Source organism: Heptranchias perlo, chromosome 35 (genome assembly GCF_035084215.1).
Source record: "Heptranchias perlo isolate sHepPer1 chromosome 35, sHepPer1.hap1, whole genome shotgun sequence".
In the NCBI taxonomy this organism is placed as follows: Eukaryota; Metazoa; Chordata; class Chondrichthyes; order Hexanchiformes; family Hexanchidae; genus Heptranchias; species Heptranchias perlo.
In genome coordinates this window covers 8853445-8870121 of record NC_090359.1, presented here as the reverse complement: position 1 = coordinate 8870121, position 16677 = coordinate 8853445, and the positions used below count along the sequence as shown (strand labels likewise).

General features: G+C 44.8%; 1 non-coding gene across 1 annotated transcript; it reads left to right on the top strand.

Moving 5' to 3' along the window:
• Positions 1-7272: 7272 nt before the first annotated feature.
• Positions 7273-7344, top strand: trnaq-uug (transfer RNA glutamine (anticodon UUG)). The gene has a single exon. It is a non-coding gene; the product is annotated as a tRNA-Gln (tRNA).
• The last annotated feature ends 9333 nt before the right edge of the window (positions 7345-16677 follow it).

Sequence of the window (16677 nt, the reverse complement as noted above, 5' to 3'; positions counted from 1 at the left end):
ACAAGATTATCTGCTGATGCAGCACAGACCTTGGTGCAAGAGGGGGACAGAAGCGGGGAGATCCGATATCCACAGAGTGGTTTGGGGGGAGCAAGGGCCCCTCCACACAAATATTCAAACAGCTGTGGGAGGCAGTGGGGGAGAAAGTCAATTTCAGCGCACAGCATCTGGATGCAGTGCAAGATGAAGTTCAATGCTTTGAAATGAGTGGGCAAGGTGAGTGAGGTCAACTGTCAAGTGGCGTACCATATCAACTGCACCACGCACTGCACCTCCATCTCTGGCCGCGAAAGTGTTGCCAAATATCAGGGCAACAAAACGCTCCAACTAACACCAGCACCGGGAACAAACCTCTCACTACAAAATCCCCCATGATACTAAATAACTCAATTCTCACTTTACCCTCCGACCAGCAACTTTTATGCACAACCTGCAGTCACCTGACTCCAATTAAATAATCGCTGTTTTGATCCGATTGGCTGCCCTTCGGACACTCCCGAGGGCAGTGAAGAATCAACCTGGCTGCTCTTCCATCCCACACACCTGAGCTGAGCGGAAAGGCGAAAAAAAATAAAAAGCTGTTTTTGATTCAACTCAATGTCTTTCGGATCCTCCTTTCATTCAATACAGAGATACACCAGCAGAGGGAGGTAGAGAGCGGAGTAACTGAGTACAGAGATACAGCGAGACACCAGCAGAGGGAGGTAGAGAGCTGTGTAACTGAGTACAGAGATACAGAGAGAAACCAGTAGAGGGAGGTAGAGAGCGGTGTAAGTGAGTCCAGAGATACAGAAACACCAGGAGATGGCGATTGTGAGCGGTTTGTCTCAGTGCAGAGACACGGAGAGCCATCAGCAGAGTGTCCAGCAAAGCCACCTTGTATCTGAAATGTTTGGCGAGAGCTAATCTGCACAGAGCAGAGGAAGCATTTTGTGTATCTAACCTGTGTTGTACCTCCCCTGGGAGTGTTTGATTTGACAGTGTAGAGGGAGCTTCATTCTGCATATCACCCGTGCTGGACCTTCCCTGGGAATGTTTAATGGGGCAGTTCAGAGTGAACTTTTATCTGGACCTATCCCGTGCTGTGCCTGCCCTGAGAGTGTTTGATGGGACATTTTGCCAGGAGCTTTAATCTGTATCCAAACCTGTGCTGCAGCTGCCCTGGTACCGTTTGATGTCACAGTGTCGAGCAGCTTTGCTCTGGATCTCAACCGTGATGTAACTGCCCTACTGCAACTGGAAAGTTTCTCCATATTCACTCTATCAAAACGCTTCATGATTTTGAACACCTCTATCAAACCTCCTCTTAACCTGCATTGATCTGAGGAGAACAACTCCAATTCTTCAGTTTCTCCATACAACTGAAGTCCCTCATCCATGGCACCACTCTAGTAAATCTCCTCTGCATCCTCTCTAAGGCCGTGACATCCTTCCTAATGTCCGGTGCCCAGAATTGAATAGAATACTCCAGCTGAGGCCTAACCAATGTTTTATCAAGGTTTTGTATTAATTCCTTACTTTTGTATTCTATTCCTCAATTAATAAAGAGAAGGACCCCATTTGCTTCTTTAACAGCCTTCTCAACTTATCCTGCCACCTTTAAAGATTTGTGTACATGCACCCCAGGTCTCGCTATTCCTGCACTCCCTTTAAAATTTCACCATTTAGTTCATATTGCCTCCCCGCAGTCTTCCTGCCATAATGTATCATTTCACAATTCTTAGCATTAAATTTCATGTGCCATGTTTCGGCCCATTTCGCCAGTCTGTCCATGTATTACTGAAGTCCTTCACTACCCTCCACGTTGTTTATTACACTTTCGAGTTTCGTGTCATCTGCAAATTCTTTGAAATTATATCCTGTACACCCAAGCCCCGTTCATTAATATATATCAAAAAGAGCAGTGGTCCTATTTCCGAGCCCTGGGGAACACCACTGTATACTTGCCGCCAGTTTGAAAAACAACCGTTCACCACTACTCTCTGTTTTCTGACCCTCTGCCAATTTTGTGTCCACGCTGCCATTGACCTTTAATCCCATGGGCTTCAATTTTGCTAACAGGTCTATTGTGTGATACTTTATCCTCACTTAATCTCTCCCTGCATAGAAACTCCCCGACGCATATTCACGGCCACCCCCTCGACCTTGCCATCTCACGTGGCCTCTCTACTCCTGATCGTGTCAATCATGGATAAGGCCATCTCTGAATACTTCCATGTATCCCTCTCAACCCACATGGAATCATAGAATCATAGATGGGTTACAGCACGGAAGGATGTCATTTGGCCCATCGAGTCAGTACCGGCTCTATTTCAGAGCAATACACCTCGTCCCACTGCCCCAATGCACATCACAGAATGAACGCGGGAATCCCACGCCACTTTCAAAGAGCGATAACAGGCTGCGGCAATGGTTCAGACCGGGACCCGGAGCTGAGGCTGTGGTCATCAGTTACTCTGGGAGTGGCACAGTCTGGTTCATGACTAGCCAGGGGTGAGAGTAATACCAGGGAGTCAGGCTGGTGTTTGGAAGGGTGTGGGTTCCAGCTCCAGTTCCAGCTCTGGGATATGTGATCCAGGCTGACTGTGTCGTGCTGAGAGGGAGCTACATTGTGAGAGGTGCTGTCATTTGAATGAGGTGTTTAATGTGGGTCCCTTCGTTCTGCTCCGTGTCAATTTGTGAAGATCAGAGAATTCTACCGGTTTCCTGGCCAACATTCTTCCCTCAACCATCAACACCCAAAAAACAGGAGGTCTGCTCAATATCTCATTACGGTTTATGGGATCTTGCTGTACACAACTAGGCTGCTGCGTTCTCTTATAAAACGATAATGATTGAACTTCCAGTGAAGTGAGTTGGGATGTCCTGAGGATGTGAAAGGTCCTGTGCAAATGCAAGTTATTTTTTTCTCACAGGGGGCCGTGTCTCGTTCCTCGTCACATTGAGGCTCTCAGTTAATTGGTCCGATCTCTCCACAGATGGGGCCCGACTGGCTGAGTGTTTCCGAAATGTTCTGTGTGTGTTTCACTGAGACTCGGATTTTACAGTAAATGATAAAAGGATTGTAGTCAAACTCTTGGCCAATGAACTGCTGCTTCACTTCAGCTTTTGTTTTTGGGATTTTGGTCACTTTAATAGCTGTGGTCTGCTTCATTTCTCAGTGTGATTGTGGGACAGACACAGAAGCGAGGGAGGAAAAAGCAGCGACAGCCCACACTGCAGGCAAATTGGAAGGCTGGGGCGAAAAGTTGACTAATCCAACACCTGGAGTCGAAATCGCGTTAATTGGATACCAACAAGGAGCCCGAACCGGAAGACAATATGAGAACCGATGAAAAAGCCACCAGGAACGGCACTGAGACTACACCCAGAAGGTTATGGTGCGATTTAATGGAGCTGTTCACAATTATGAAAGGTTTTGATAGAGTAAATAAGGAGAAACTGTTTCCAGTAATGGGAGCATCAATAACCAGAGGACACACATCTAAGATAAATTGGAAAACAGTCACGGGGGGATGAGGAGAGATTTTCTTCAACGGCGTGAGTGCGAGAAGCTCAGAGACTTCTTTGTCACTAAGATTGAGACCATCAGTACAGCTGCCTCTGCCACTTCCCTCCCTTCCCCAAGCCCACAAAGTTTCTATCCTCTCTCCCCTCATGCCCTCTCTGAGCTCATTTTGAACATGAGACCCACCTCCTGATGCTTCGAACTTATTTCCACCAAACTGTTGGACACCCAACCTCGCTTCCTGGCCCCATGTTAGCTGACACTGATAACGGTTCGCTCTCCTCAGGGACTGTCCTCCTCCCTATCAAATCTGCTGTCATCAACCTCCTTCTCAAAAGACGCACCTTGACCATCTGACCATGCAAACTACCACACCATCTACAACCTCCCTTTCCTCTCAAGTCCTTGAACGTGTTGTCACCTCACAAATCCGTGTCCATCTTTCCCACACATCCGTCCAATCAGGTTTCCACCCCTGCCACAGATCTGAAACGGCCCTTATCAAAGTCACAAATGACATCCTCTGTGACTGTATAAAGGGAGATTTAATCTTGATCTAACCCTTGTTGCACCTGCCCCCGCACTGTTTGATGGCACAGTGTAGAGGGAGCTTTACTCTGCCATGCACTGTACAGTATCAGTCTGTGATGGAGAAGAGCCCTTCTCTTCAATAGAAATCATTCTTTCGATGAGCCACTGAGCCCCAAAAGCAGCCTCCGAGACGAAAAGCCTGTTTTTCATCCGACAATTCCAGCAGTTTGCGAGGACTGGGCCACGTTAACAGCAGCTCTCTGTTCCTGGTCTGGAGCTGAGGTGTTGGGTATTGTCCCTGACACAGGGACCAGACGGCGAGCTGCTGGCTCCTATTGTTCTGGGATCATTCCCTGCTGCTCTGTTCTCACCTCTTCACTGTCTCTCAGATTATTACCAGCCATCTTCCTGATCAATAAACAATCGGCAGTCTGACCGCGGAGATTTGAGATGATTGAAACATTTCAGAGAGCCAGGCGATGTATAACTGAGCCAATCCCCCAGGGTGTGTTGGACTCAGCACACTGGCAAAAAACAGCCTGGGCCCTGCACAGTGTGTGGGAGTCCCGCTACGCTTCCTGTGAAGAAGTGTTTCCTGACATCACCCCTGAACGGCCCTGCTCTAATTTTAAGGTTAAGCCCCCTTGTTCTAGACACCCCCGAAGGAAATAGCCTCTCTCTCCCCACCCTATCTTTTTAAACATTACAATTAGATCACCCCTTAATCTCCTATAATCAAGAGACTACACGTCTAGTCTGCACGACCTGTCCTCATAATTTAACGTTTTTAGCCGCAATATCATGCTGGTGAATCTATTCAAGGCCAATATGTCCCTCCTGGGCAAGGTGCCCCAAACTGAATGCTGTACTCCAGATGTGGTCTAACCATATGTTTATGCATCCGTAGCACAACTTCCACGCTTTTTATTCCAGCCCCTTGAGATGAAGGCTCACATTCCATTAATTATTTTTTGTACTTGTCTGCTAGTTTTTAGTGCTTTATGGAGATAGACACCTGAACCTCTCTGCCCCTCCATAGTTCCTAGTTTCTCGTCATATAGAAAATACCCTGATTCATCTTTTTAAGGTTCTAAGTGGATTATATCACACTTCACCACATTGAACTCCATCTGTCATTGTTTTACCCTCTCATTTAATCATCAATGACCCTTCACTACTTTCTGCTCCCATCTACACGACTTACTGCGCCACCTAACTTGCTGGTTTAAGGGTGAAAACTGCTCTCCGCTTCACTGTAAGTGTAAGAGACAATTTGTAGATGCCGTGTCGTGTTACAGACCGGCTCATTGGACCTGCTCGTTTCATCTCATCTCAATTTCAGGAAGCCGGAATATTACTGAAATGAACGATGATGAATCACAGCTCGAGAAATCGATCCCCTCGACCAATGGGGACTGCGCCTTCCAACAAGTAGGCATTCATGGACAAGGTGAGTCTGCTGCTCAGAAATAATACAGCACAGATCATCACTCGTGCCAGCTTCACACCCTTTAGTTTGGAAAAGTAAACTGATGGTGGACAGCTGCTGTCGTGAATGGGTTTCCAAAACTCAAATCAAATGGATTTGTCCTGTGTTGTGAATTACTATTTGTCTGATTCGGGTAATCAGAGCAGTGGGGACTGCATTTTGTACATTCCGAATGCCAACGACCGATCACGTGAGCCTCTCGTTCCTTTCCGTCCCAAGTCATCTTTTAAATTTCGATGACTTCCCCGAGCTTTGCTTGGAAGACTGTTCGAATCGCAGTCCAGCCCTTCCCAATGTCGCATCTTCTAAATCTCCACCCAAAATTTTCATTGGTGTAACTTTCGTAAACTTGGGCTACACTTTCGTTTCAAAAGCAAAGTGCTGGAAATCTGAAATATAAACAGAAAATGTTGGATACACTCAGCCGGTCAGGCAGCATCTGTGCAGCGAGTTCTGATGAAATGTTCACGACCTGAAACGTTCCCTCTGTTTCTCTCTCCACAGATGCTGTCTGACCTGCTGAGAGTTCTCAACATTTTCTGTTTCTGCTTTTTAATTTGTTCTTCGTGTCGACCCACTGCGCGGCATCTGGTGGTTTGGATTCGGGGCTTTTACCGTCGCGGTGTGGGTTCGATTCCCGGTCAGAAAAATAATTTCCACCAAACAGTGATGAACTTTATGAAATGAATACACGAAACTGATGAAACTCTGTGAAAGCTGAATAATTGTTGTAATCGCTACGAATAAAGCGATAACTTTCTGCAAAGTGGCTGACGAAAATACTAACATGGTTACCGAGTGACAGTGACACGTGAGTTAGTAATTGTGTTTTGCATGTGATGAACTTTCATACGTTCTTATTTTAAAGACTGTATTTTAAGAGTCTGGTTAAAATGTTCAGTGTTTATGACACCAGGAAAGTAGTGCAGCCGTTGCTAAATTTAAAAGGAACAACCAATTATCGCCCCCTTATCACAAGAGCAAATTCCCAAATAACGTTCCCGTATGGGATCAAACCAGAGACTTTTCACATGTGAGGCGAACGTGATAACTCCTAACATACGGAAACCGTTGCTTTTGACATGGCATCGTGTGTCTTCTCCGTTAAACAGCGGCTAACCGCGGCTGGATTCGAGAAGGGGAAACTGAGCGGTTGTTGAGGCGGTCTGGTTGCATCTCGCCCTCCCTGTTGGTGGGGAGTTCGCAGCTTCAATAAGTGAGGAGTCTGACAACACCAGGTTCCAGTCGAACAGCTTTGTTGGAATCACAAGCTTGCGATTCCAATCAAGCTGTTGGAAAAAAAACAGGTTTTGTCAGACTCCTGACATTTGTCCACCCCAGTCTATCACGGGCATCTCCACATCAATCAGTGAGGATCGAGCTCTTTTCAACCCGAAATTCATGCTTCAGTGCCTTGCAAAGTTTATGCGCTGATTATCCAACAAGACGAGCTGCGCTGCGCAGTGTGAAACAAAAGTAGAAACGAGGGAACCGATCGATTTGACAGCAGCTGTGTGATTGGCAAATCATCTATACTTCTCAGAGGGGAAAGTGGGGAAGCTGAAAGTAAGGATGAGAAAGGGCGGAGCCAAAATGGCAGGTTGCGATTGACCAGTGCTTGATGTTTTGCTGATGGCAGAGTTTTGCCATGAGCCTCGTGCAGGAAATGATGCAGCGCCATTGCGATGCTGATAAAAGAGCCCAGTATCTTTGAAGTGAGGGGGGCCGCGTGTTTTAATAAATGGGTTCCATGGTGTAATGGTGAGCACTCTGGACTTTGAATCCAGCGATCCGAGTTCAAATCTCGGTGAAACCTCAACTTTTGTCCCAATCGTTTGTAACTTTTGAAGAAACAAATAAAAGGCACCTGGAATCCCATCCCTGTTCGTGGGCAGTTCGGAGCCTCAATCAATGAGGCTCGAGCTCCTTGTATAAATTTGGCCTTTTGTTAAAGGCAAATCGTATTGAACTAACTTGATAGGGTTTTTGATGAGTTGACGGAGAGGGTTGATGAGGGCAATGCGATTGATGTGGTGTATATAAACTTTCAAAAGGCTTTTGATAAAGTGCCTTATAAGAGCCTTGTCATCAAGATTGATACCCATAGAATAAAAGGAGTAGTAGCAACATGGATACAAAATTGCCTCAGTAACAGAAACCAGAGAGGAGTGATGAACGGTTGTTTTTCGGATTGGAGGGAGGTGTACAGTAATGTTCCCCACAGGTCGGTGCTCGCACCACTGCCCTTTTTGATATTTATTGATGAATTGGACTTGGGCGTACAGGGCACAATTCCCAAATTTGCAGATGACACAAACCTTTAACGTATAGTGAACAGTGAGGAGGATGGTAATAGACTTCAAGAGGATATAGAAATTTAACGCAGAAAATGCAAGTTGATACATCTCGGTAGGAAGAACGAGGAGAAGCAATATAAATTAGAGGGCTCAATTCGAAAAGGGGGACAGGAACAGAGTGATCTGGGGGTATATGTGCACAAATCGTTGAATGTAGTGAGGCAGGTTGAGAAAGCGGTTCAAAAAAGCAGACGAGATCCTGGGCTTTTTCAATAGAGGCATAGAGCACTGAAGCACGGAATTCATGATGAACCTTTCTAAAACATTAGTTCGACCACAACTCGAGTATTGTGTCCAGATCTCGGCACCGCACTTTAGGAAAAATGTGAAGGCCTGAGAGAGGGCGCAGACAAGATGAACGAGAATGATTCCAGGGATGAGGGACTTTATTTACTTGAATAGACTGGAGAAGCTGGGGTTGTTTTTCTTTGAACAGAGAAGATTGAGAGAAGGTTTGATGGAGGTATTTAAAATCATGAGGGGTATTGACAGAATAGATGGAGACAAAAATTTCCAATTGGCGGAAAGGTCAAGAACCAGAGGACATAGATTTAAGGTGACTGGCAAAAGAATCAAAGGTGACTTGAGGAAAATCCTTTTTTACACAGTGAGTGGTTAGGAAATGCAATGCAATGCCAGGGGTCGTGGTGGAGGCAGATTCAATCGTGGCTTTCAAGAAGGAACTGTATAAATACTTTCAAGGTAAACATGCCGAGGGCTACTGGGTTAGGGCGAGGGTGTGGGATTGGTTGGATTGCTTTTGCAGAGAGCTGGCAGGACTTGATGGGCCGAACGTCCTACTTCCGTGCTTGTAACCTTGCTATGAGTCTATAAGCTCAGCCTGTCTTTTGCTTTCCGAACTCTTCAGAAGACAAAGTTGTCTTAGTTGCAACGCTGCGCTTCACTGCACCAAAAAATTGTGTTTGCTGAATTTATCTTTGCAATCTGCATTCAGCAGGCAAACATGTAGAAATTCAAAGCACTGTCTCTTGAAATGCAGGCATTGCTTGGATCGTGTCCTCGGACAAAGTTTACATTTTGTTTTACTCCAATCTTCATGCATCAGTGCCTTGCAATATTTATTCACAGATTATCCGGCAAGACTGTAATTGGAGCTGCGCTGAACAGATTGAAATAGAAGCAGTGACGAGGGAAGCGATAGGTTTGACTACTGGCTGTGTGATTGGCTGAGCATCGATAGCAAGCAGAAGGAAAAGGGTGGAAGCTGAAGGAAGAGATGAGAAAAGGCCGAGTCAAAGTGGCAGTTTGGAAATGTCCAGTTCTTGCAGTTTTGCTGATGGGAGAGGGTTGGCAACAGCCTCGAGAAGTCAGTGATGCAGCGACATGGCCGTGCTGAGAAAAGGGCAAAATGCCTTTGGATTTAGGGTATAACTTTCATTAACGAATGCGTTCCATGGTGTAATGGTGAGCACTCTAGACTCTGAATCTAGCGATCCAAGGTCGAATCTCAGTGGAGCTTGGTTGGTTTTTGTCCCATTCATTTGCAACTGCAGGGCGAAAAAAAAAGTGCAGCTGGAATGCCCTTCCTGCTGGTGGGAAGTTGCTGCCTCAATCAATGAGGTTTCAGTTCATCAGCTCAACTGGACATTTGCTTTCCCACATCAGCTGAAGAGAAAGTTGTGTTTTGTTAAATGCTGAGTTTAACTGCACCAAAGAATGGTGTTTGCTGAACTTTTCTTTGTAATCTGCATTCAGCAGTCAAGCATGTCGGAATTCAAAACTCTGTTCCTTGAAAGGCAGGCATTGCTTGGATCATGTCCTCGGGAAAAGTTTACATTTTTTTTGCAAGAAGTTGCAGTTTTGCTAATGGGAGAGGTTTGTCTGTAGCCTCGAGGTGTCAGTGATGTGGCATTATGGCAGTGCTAAGAAAAGAGCCAAGTGTCTTTGACTGGTGGGTGTTGACTGAAGTCATCAGTTGGATGCCATCGTGCAATGCGAAGCAGTCAGGACTTCGACTCCAGCGATCCAAATTTAAACCTCGAATTTTGTCCCATTCGTTTGCAAATTTAGGGCAAACAAGTAAAAGGCACTTGGTGCTCTTGCTGAGGAAGTTAGGGTGGAAATTTTAGAGGTAATGGCCATAAACTTCCAATCATCCTTTGATGCGGGAGTGGTACCAGAGGAATGGAGAATTGCAAATGTTTTAACCTTTTTCAAAAAAAGGTGTAAGTTTAAACCAGCAAGTACAGGCCAGTCAGTTTAACCTCGGTAGTGGGGAAACTTTTAGAAACAATAATCCTGGACAAAATTAACAGTCGCTTGGACACATGTGGATTAATTAAGGAAAGCCATCACGGATTTGTTCAAAGCAAATCGTTTTTAACGAACTTGATTGAGTTTTTTGATGAGGTAACAGAGAGGGTCATTGAGGGCAATGCGGTAGATGTGGTGTTTTTGGACTTCCAAAAGGTGTTGGATAAAGTGCCGCAAAATAGGCTTGTCCTCAATACTGAAGGCCGTGAAATAAAAGGGGCAGTGGCAGAATGGTACGAAATTGGCTGAGTAACAAGAAACATAGTGTAGTGTAGAACGGCTTTTTTTTGTACTGGAGGGAGGTATACAGTGGTGTTCCCCAGGGTTCGGTACTAGAGCCATTGTTTTTTATTTGATATATAATAATGACTTGGACTTGGGTGTGCAGGGCATAATTTCAAAATTTGCAGATGATATAAAACTTGCAAGGGTAGTGAACAGTGAGGACAGTGATAGACTTCAAGAGGATATCGGCAGGCTGGTGGAATGGGCAGACAAGTGGCAGTTAAAATTTAACGCGTAAAATTGTGAAGTGATACATTTTGATACGAAAAACGAGGAGAGGCAATGTAAACTAAAAGGTACAAATCCAAAGGGCGTGCAGGAGCAGAGAGATATGTGGATCCCTGAGCACAAATCGTTGAAGGTGGCAGGGCAGGTTGAGAAAGCGGTTAAGAAAGGATCCTGGGCTTTATAAATAGAGGCATAGAGTAAAAAAGCAACGAGTTGATGATGAATCTTTATGAAACACTGGCTTCGCACAATTGGATTATTGTGTCCATTTCTGGCAACGCACTTTAGGAAAGGTGTGAAGACATTAGAGTGGGTGCAGAAAAGATTTGCGAGAATGATTCCAGGGATGAATGACTTTAGTTACGTGGATGGACTGGAGAATCTGGTGTTGGTCTTCTTGGAACAGAGAAGGTTGAGATGAGATTTGATAGAAGTGTTCAAAATCATGAGGGGTCGAGACAGAGTAGATAGAGAGAAACTGTTCGTATTGGTGGAAGGGTCAAGAAGCAGAGGGCATCGATTTAAGGTGATTAGAAAAAGAACCAAAGGTGACATGAGGAAAAAATTTGTTACACAGCGAGTGGTTATGATCTGGAATGCACTGCCCGAGGTGGGTGGGGGTGTTGGATGGTGGTGGAGGCAGATTCAATCATGGCCTTCCAAAGATAGCTGGATAAGTACTTGAAAGAAAAAAGTTTGCAAGGTTACGGGGATAGGGTGGGGGAGAGGGACTAGCTGGATTGCTCTTGCATCTAGCCAGCATGGACTCGATGCGCCAAATGGCTTCCTTCCGTGCTGTAACCTTTCTATGATTCTATGATTATGTTCTTCAGGACCCCGAATTATTTATGTGCACACTTAATTCTTTTACTAAATCAATCGAACAGTTATTGGCTTGAATCCACCCATTTAATTTTAGAGACTTTCCTTTCTCTCCTGCATTTGTTTCAAGGCAGCAAGTTCAATCCAAAATCTTTTCTCACTCACATTATTGTTCAGGTGCCCATTAACACACAATGAACGATTGTCCACATAACATTCAATGGGTATACTATCTTCAGTATTCCCGTTGGACAGGATGTCACTCAAATTATTTGCCAATTCGGATCCCATACACACTGCATCTACCAGAGCCAGTGTTTCAGCAGCCAGAGTACTTTTAACAAATCTTCATTGTTGTCTTAGCTTCCAAAGCTAAGGACAAAATTTCTCATTCTCACCCATAAGAACCAGCATGAAACCAGCTGCACCAGAAACCCCTCAGGACGATTAGCCTGTGGAGCATCGTTAAAGATGACTAGCTACATTTTCTTTGGATCACATAAGGATGGGAACTTAACGACACATTTATCTATATTTATTTTTAAAAATGTTTTATTTGCCTTAAAACATTCTCTACTTTGGGTGTTTCATTGAAGTACTGAACTCCAACACATCAAAACTAGCATCAGGTCTAGTCTGCGTCCCCACTCTAATGTCTTCACACCTTTCCTAAAGTGCGTTGCCAGAAATGGACACAATAATCCAATTGTGCGAAGCCAGTGTTTCATAAAGATTCATCATCAACTCTTTGCTTTTTTACTCTATGCCTCTATTTATAAAGCCCAGGATACTTTCTTAACCGCTTAACCAGTTCAACTGACCAATCAAGCTTCGTAATTGCTCTGCATCTTCTTTAGATATAACATCACCTTTCTGTGATGACCCAGTACGATTCACCAGGATGAGAGTAACACTCCCATGAATATGTTGCCATGAGCCAAGAAGATTTTTAAGATTACCTTTCCAGCAGTTGGAGATTACACTCGGGCATTTGTATTACCCAGTTTCTCTTCAAAACCCCGAGCTTCCAACCTCTCTTTAGCCTTTTAGGCATCTAGGATGCATCCCATCCGGACCGGGTGAATAATCTACTTTAAGTGGTGCGAGCATTTCTCGTAACACGTCTTTATCAATTTTGCCCATCCAGTATCTTAACTCACTCTTATTTTACTGTAACTTTGGAAGTATCTTCTTCCTTGGTAAAGACTGACCCAAAGTAGTCATTTAGTACCTCAGCCATGCCCTCTGCCTCCAAGAGTCGATCTCATATTTGGTCCTTAACCGGCCCCACCCTTCCTCTTACAACCCGTTTACTATCGGATTCCCCTTTATGTTAGCTGCCAGTCTATTCTCAAACTCTCTCTTTGCCCCTTTTGTTTCATTTATCATTTCCCCCCTGAACTTTCTATATTCAGCCTGGCTCTCACTTATATTGACGTCTGTCATACGCCCCTTTTTTTCTGCTTCAGTGTGTACAATAAAAACTCACTTTTATACCGCATTTCTGAAATACCTACTCGCTAAATCCTGAACAAATGCAAAAACATTCTCCTGTTGCTTTCAAGTCACAATTTAGTAAACGGAACCAATGTTAAAAGAACGACATGCCACGTTAAGATTTGAACGCAGGAACGTCATGTTTAATTAAACAGGCGCTATAACCAACGAAGCCATAGATCCCTACTGTTGCAGTCGGGCCAACATCCGGGCTCTGCGATATCTAGCAGCTTCTTGTTGCTGTATTTTGGGCGCGAAAACAGGTTTTTGTCAGCAAACCGCTTTGTCCTCCTCTTCCCCCTATCTATTTCCCAGTGTGTCCGGATACTCTCTGTATCTCGGGCTGTGTTTATCTCTGTGTCCATCTGTGAGTTGGTTCTGAGTCAATTCACGTGCCTGAGTTCATTTGTGAGTGAGCCCGAGAGTTTGAGAAATGTTCTGAAAAGTTCTCAGTGAATCATTTAGAGGTGATTCCGTTACCAGAGCCGTTCCAACATTACTGTAAGAACGGATCAGAGACTTACTTAGAATTGCATGGAATTTAAAGCACAAAACAGGTTATTCAGCCCAACTGGAAAATGCCAATGTTTATGCACCACACGAGCGTTCTCCCACTCTATTTACTTCATTACGCCCTAACGACATATCCCTCTATTCCATTCTCACTCATGTACTTGACTTGCTTCCCCTTATATGCTATTCGCCTCGCCCACGCCTGTGATCGTGAGTTCCACTTCCTTACTATTCCCTGGGCAAGGAATTTTCTCCAAAATGTCTTATTGGATTTATTGGAGGCCATCTTATATTTATGGCCCCTAGTTTTCGACTCCCACACAAGTGGAAACATCTTATCTCAGTCTACACTATCAAACCACTTCATAATATTGAAGACCTCTATCACCCTTCACTTTGCTGGAGAAAAGAGCCCCAGCCTGTACAGTCTTTCCTGGTAATTATAACCTCTCAGTTCTGATATCACCCTTGTAAATATTTTTTGCATCAACTCCAGTGCCTCTTCATTCAGACACCTTTCTCCCTTACACTGGGAAACTAACCCGCCAAATCCTCGAACCAGGTTCTGTTTATTTACAATCTGCAGATACAACATTCCATCTGGTCACAGATAATAATCTCCAGTTGGGAATTTCCTCACCCAGATCTGGACAAAAGAAAATTGGGACCAGGACGTGATTGGAACCTGGAGAAATCTAATTTGTTTTTATTACTCAGTCGATCACAGACCTGCTCCATCCCCTGCACGGTGTGAGGCACTATCAGAATCGCCGTTCACCAGTCTGCGTTGATGTGGCGCACAATTTAATGACGTGCTGCCCGCAGACAATTACAAACATCGGGTCAAGAGGATCATCAGCAGGTCGGGCAGCTTCTGAAACGGTTCACTGTGTAACTGTGGTCACAACATCAAACACAATAGCTTGCGGCGTTGTGAAAGAAATAAGTTCACAGTGATCACACCGGGTCCAGTCACCAGGATGGGACCGGGAATGTGCCGGTTATGAGGGGAGACTTGACCTGCTGCATTTGAGATTTCTATTGGAGCAGCGAGGCTGAGACGAGATTTAATAATTTTTAAAAAGTGAGACTTGTATTTCTAAAGTGCCTTTTACGACATCGGGACGCTCCAAGGGGCTTCGCAGCCAAATTGCGCACAGCAAGATCCCACAATCAGCAATGTGTCAAATGACCATAACATCAGTTTTAGTAATGTTGGTTGAGCGATAAATATTATCCACGACACCGGGGAGAACTCCACATTTCTTCTTCCAATAATGCCATTGGATCTTTTACTTCCATCTGCGGGGACAGGTTTAATGTCTCACTTCAAAGATGACTTCTCCGAGAGTGCAGCACTCCCTCAATACTGCCTCTCGGACAGTGCCTCACCCTCCCAGTACTGCCTCTCCAACAGTGCAGCACTCAGTCAATACTGCCTCTCCGACAGTGCAGCACTCCCACACTACTGCCCCTCCGACAGTGCAAAACGCCCTCTGTGCTGCACTGGGGTTAGAGGGTTTAAACATCATGAATGGTGTTCATATAGTGACCGAGAAACATGGACCCCTTTCGATCTATTGGGGGTCAGTGACGATGGTTCTGTTGTTTTTTAGCGGTGGATGTCGGGACGTAACAGGTTGCGAGTCTGCCTCCTCCAAAGCTGGGACTGGGTGACCAGGGATGCTGTACAATTTATTCTCTCGCCGCCTCCAAACGATAAATCTTTCTTCTCTGCGGGGCTGCCTTGTGTGCATCTGTGCATCCAACAGATGATGCAAAATCCCACCATGACTAAGACAAATTGTGTTGGAAATGCGATTCCACCCCGATTAGAATGGACTATATTTTTTTACATTTAAGAACTAACAATCACTGTCAAGGGAACAACAAAATAACAACTGTCTCCCGATGCCTTTTCAGCTAAGTTTCCTTTTTTTATGCAAAAAGTGAACACATCGTAGGTTTAACCGAAATTTGAAATGAATCGCTGTATTTTAAAGTCTCGGGTGCTCACCAGTACACCATGCGGCCCGGAACTATTGTTAGAAACATCCAGTGGACACTTTCATCTTCACTTTGAGCAAGATATTTGTGGTCGACATTTTCAATTCACTTCCGTCACTGCCACGATTTCAATACTTGCCAGATGTGTATGATCGGTTGAGGACAGGTGGAACCAACTTTGAGATGTTTATTTTCGCTGCATGAGATCGCTCCCATCGGCTGTGGGAATAAGAAGTGTCCATTCTTTGCAGGACACCATTTGCATAGAATGTAACATCCAGCTTGAGAGGAATGGCAGAGTGTGAGCACCAGCAGCATCCCGAGAGCAGCTATTTGAACATTACAATATTCTTCTTCAAGAAAGATTGGACAGGAAAGGAAATCTGTCTTATGCATCACTTCATCTGAACACAAAGTGTTGGTTGAACACCCACAATTCAAAAATCCCGGGTTGTTTTTTCAGCACTGCAATAGCGATAAACCTCTGAACTCCAAGTCCACATCCGACCTGCTTAAACGGCTTCTTTATCTTTCAGTTTCTTGTCCGTTTGGAAGGTTTACCTCCGAACATTAACCTTTCCTTTCGCTTTTCAGATGATGCCAGCGATGGATAACTTTGTTTATAACGAACAGTTTTTGATACTGGGACTATTCGCACTGCAAGAAAGAAGGAAAAGTGGAGGTTTCATACAGGTTTTTTTAAAGTTACATCGAATTACATCCAATTTACAGCGCCGGAACGGGCCATTCGTTGCCGACGTTTACGCTCCACACGAGCCTCCTCTCATCCGACTTCATCCAACCCTTTCTGAACATCCTTCTATTCCTTTCCCCCTCATGTACTTGTCTAACTTGCCATTAAAGTTATCTATGCTATTCGCCTCAGCTACTTCATATGGCAGCAAATTCCACCTTCTTACCACTCTTTGGGTAAAGAAGTTTCTCCTGAACTTTTGAAGAACATAAGGACATCAGAAATAGGAGCAGTAGTCGGCCATCCGCCTCCTCGAGCCTGCTCCGTCATTCAACAAGATTATGGCTGATCTTCTACCTCAACGCCATTTTCCTGCCCCATTCCCATATCCCTTGATGCCTTTAATATGGAAATCTATCGATTTCTGTTTTGCATTTACTCAATGACCGAGCCTCCAAAGCCCCCTGGGGTA